This window comes from Pinus tabuliformis, chromosome 2_1 (assembly GCF_031772625.1).
Source record: "Pinus tabuliformis cultivar Carrire ecotype Pingquan chromosome 2_1, CPIR1, whole genome shotgun sequence".
NCBI lineage: Eukaryota > Viridiplantae > Streptophyta > Pinopsida > Pinales > Pinaceae > Pinus > Pinus tabuliformis.
In genome coordinates this window covers 523,471,986-523,476,503 of record NC_142299.1, presented here as the reverse complement: position 1 = coordinate 523,476,503, position 4,518 = coordinate 523,471,986, and the positions used below count along the sequence as shown (strand labels likewise).

Here is a 4,518-nt window from a genome sequence, read left to right as displayed (position 1 = left end):
CCGACTCCATATTACGCTTTGCTCATCACACTCACGTCAGCCTTGGCCTCATTTCGATTAATATATCACTATTTTGTTTAATGTAAATCTTCTTCGGATCAATCGCATGAGCAATTTTGCGCTGAAGTTTTGATTTGGCATATTTTTAGATCAATCGCATGAGCAATTTTGCGCTGAAGTTTTGATTTGGCATATTTTTAGATTTGTTTTGGAGAAAGACAAAAAATTTAAGTTAGGACAATTTTGTTTCAGTAAAATTGATAAAATCATACAACCTGTGGAGATCAAACTTCTCAGCCTAATAATTAGACCCCATCTGGTTGGCCATGGAAACTGTCGCCTCAGTTATAAGCGAGGTGTTGGCCATGGAGAAAGACGCGTCAACTTTTTCAAAGCCTTGCACTGTTGAAGAGGTGTTTACAGATTACAGAGGCCGCCGAACTGCCATTGTCTGTGCTCTCACCACTGATGTCGAGCGCTTTTACTCACTTTGCGATCCAGAGAAGGAGAATTTATGCCTATATGGATATCCTAGTGAAGCATGGGAAGTTTCCTCGCCTGCGGAAGAAGTTCCAGCAGAGCTCCCAGAACCAGCAGTAGGTATCAATTTTGCAAGAAATGACATGCAGCGAAAAGATTGGGTTTCCTTGGTTGCTGTGCATAGTGATGCATGGTTGCTTGCCGTTGCTTCCTACCATGGTGCTCGATTTAAAACGGCAGAGAGGAAACGTCTTCTTAGAATGATAAATGAACTCCCAACTGTGGTTGAGGTGGTTTCTGAATGGGAGCAGGCAAACGACAAGACTAAGACTGATAATGGTCCAAGCATATCTATAACCTCTGGTAAGCGATTTGGTAATAGGAAATCAAAGAATCTTAAATCAAAATAATTAAAATGTAATGTTTACAATTTGAATTAGATAATTTAATTTTTATTATAATTTAAAGTTAATTTAATAAAGTAATTAATACTAGAAAAAGTTACCAAGTTAGGAAGTAAGTACTGTATTGAACATTGTGTTTTCATTTTTACAAGTTAGGAAGTAAGTACTATGTTGAACATTATGTTTTTTATTTTTATTATCTTATTATTGGGAATTTGTTATGAGAATTTATTTATTTTAAATTTTGAAACATTGAGTGGATTAAAAGGTAATATTATTTAATAAAAAATAAGTGAAATAATAAGGGAACAGATTTAATTTTTTTTTGGGTCCACTCATAAAATTTATCAATTTTTTGGTAAATTTTTATAAAATTCGAACTCAACATTAATAACCAGCCAAGCAACACATTGTAGGTCGAATTATGTTTATAATGATTTTAGTTAAAAATAATTAATATACATATTCATTTTTTTTAATTGTATGTGATATTATTTTTTTAGTTTGGAAAATATTTTGTTTATATTTAAAAGGGACATTTGTTATATGGTCACATTTTCCAAGTATGTCTGCAATTTCATCTTGCCAATCATTTATTTAAACAATTTTGATAAATCTATATTTATTTATATACCAATCTTATTGAATTTCACAATATCAATATTTTATTCAAAGAATTTTCATAACTCATCAATAATGTGATTAACATGTAATTGAATATCAATATCTTAAATTTTATTTTATTGGTGGGATATGAAGGTTATATGGCAATGTCACACTTCTCTTCTACCCTTTTTTTCTTCATTCAAGTAGCTAAGAGTTCCTAACTATCTTATAATTAATTCCTTTAAGAAACTTGCCATAACAAACCACTACAATTCTGGTATTGCATTCACTAATCAATTCTTGTAAAATAAGAAAAATACTTAGCATAAATAACAAAATATTCCTTTCTTATATATTTAGTTTTAATCTCAACCTTTATGTAAAATTAAAATATTTAACCTTGAAAATCTTTACAAGTTAATGACCCAATTTTTTTTTAGTGTTTTTCATCCCTATTTGATAAACTGAAAGGTGAAATAAAAAAAGGAAGAGGGAAAATATACCAGCGAAGCAAACCAACATGGAGAGGATTCATGATGAGACAAGCCTTAAAAAGAATTATAGTAGATGTAAATAAAACAAGGGATTATGACATATAGTACAAACTTACATATAATATGATGAGAATGTGTAGCTATTCCAAACAAGATTGATTTTTGAAATTGAAGTACTTTTGATATCAGAGGACCACTACCATCATTGTAGCTCAAGAATTTTGAGTCGAGTCATTATGTCTGCCCAAATCAACGAATGCCTTCATAGGTTAAGTTGACGGTCCTTTATTTACCCGTGTATCTAATATTTGTACCTTATTCCTTTATTATGTAAATGATTTTTCTTCATGATGTATAAATGTATCAATATTTTTAACATCATTATTCTAGTATTATTTAAAAAAAACATCATTATTTTAGTATTATTTAAAAAAAAAATCACATAGTATTTTTTACCATCTCTTTACATATTTTCTTGACATTTTTATCGGCATTTTCATATATCAACATATTGATCCTTTGGGGTTTTCATAATCTTCCTAAAACATTAATACACTATTTTTATAATGATACATGAAAACTAAATATAACAAAATAGATATTAATTAGTTAATGGTTTGTAGTAATATATACATATAATTCTATATAATCATTTTATACAATTAGGAATTTTACCTTTTGAATGATTATTTTTTGTTGTTGTATGTTTTTGATATTGCAAGTCTAACATGTCTCATTAAACATTGTTCTATAAATACTTCTTATAGTTTAGATATAATTGCTTTCTTAGAATCATTGTATTGAGTTTGTATTGTATACCTTGGTTCCAGTTCTGTAAAAATTTCCCTTCCCCCCCTCATTAACCTCCAACATCACTCAAGATAAGCTAAGGGCCAATTCATTATTATTTACATGTTTCATAATTTTTGTTTTCTTACAACAACATTGATCTTTTCTTCTGTTTTCATTCCTTGTAGAATATTAAACATATATTGAATTAATAAATTGTTTGAAACATGTTATCTGATACTCTCAAGCATTATTAATGAAAATAAAAATAAAAATAAATCATATTCAGTAGTATTTTTTTGTTCACCCGATTCATCATTCTGTAATTTTTCTATCATAATTTTATGCTCTTTTGAATTTAGATTAGAAATATTCTTATCAACCTTCTTCATTTTGTGGCTCTTCCTAATACACACCAACTAATACATATTAGTTAAATTTAAATATAGTTTAAACATATTTTGTAAAGAATTTACAAAGTACTTGCCTTCTTTGATTTTGTTGATGTGTTATCATTATGTAGATCAATATTTTTGTTACTTGAGAACCTCTGAAACATTTTTAATGAATATATAACATTTACCATTCAATAAAAAAGTTATTAGATATATTTTACAAATAAATTAAATGATTTTCAGAAAAAATAAAAATAAAATTTAGTAGCTAGTGCATTTATTTGAATAAACACACTGGTATTTTATGAGATTAAACACATCAATATTTTAATTATTCAACACCATCTATGAAAATCAAATTTTAAAAATAATTTTAAATTAAGACGGTGTGAGAAACTATGAATAAAATAATTTTCAATTTGTATGCACATTGGTGCATTTGATATTTTTATATAAAAATCGCAACGACATTTATGGGATGCCATATTTTTTCAACGCGACAATATGATTATTTTTTTTCATTTTTGGAATCCTCAAACAGTGCAATTATTTTTTTTAACGAAACAATGTGATATATATTTAAAAGAGCACCGATACAGTGTAATTCATTTTTTTTTCTAAATTCGGGACACAATTGCTTCGGATGTTTTTTATTTAAATGTATGAGTGTGTTTTTATGTAAAAGATCACTAATATGATATTTTTTTTAAATGTATGAGTGTGTTTTTATGTAAGAGATCACTAATATGATATTTTTTTTGAAAACTGAAAATTTATGTAGGTATTATTTAAAAAAAACAGTGTGCTTATTATTTAAATGCAATGGTGTGTTTTATTCTCATTAACACATCAAATGACATATGAATCTCAAATTATAGTTTAGGGTATACATTTTTTGCTTAAAGTCGTCTTGTTCTTGAAAAATGGTTTCAAAAATATATTGAAATTCAAATTGTTTTTATATGGTTTTTGAGATTAATTTTAGATGTTCACTCAAAATTTTATTTTTGTTTTTTCTCAAATAAATCATATAAAAAATCTAATTCTTCAAATTCCAACTCATTCCATATTGCTGATCAAATTCCTTTGTAGAGTTTTCCATTTACATCTCGATATATTTTGATTATCTAGTTGATTTTTTTTTAATCCATGCCAATTTGAATAAAAATGTATGAAAATTGTTTACAATATCTAGATTCAAAATCGAGTTCATATGCAAAAAATATTACTCCATATTGTTTTCAGAAACGTTGCAAGCTGTTATGAGGAGCAACATATCGCAAGTAGTGGGTAGATGAAAATGGACAACCTCTTCACCCTGCCAATGGGAACATGGGATCCTCTAGCTGC

The 4,518-nt window shown here is 27.6% G+C and overlaps 1 pseudogene; it reads left to right on the top strand.

Moving 5' to 3' along the window:
- The first annotated feature begins 365 nt into the window (after nucleotides 1-365).
- On the top strand, nucleotides 366-890 carry LOC149201251 (PHD finger protein ALFIN-LIKE 2 pseudogene; annotated as a pseudogene).
- The last annotated feature ends 3,628 nt before the right edge of the window (nucleotides 891-4,518 follow it).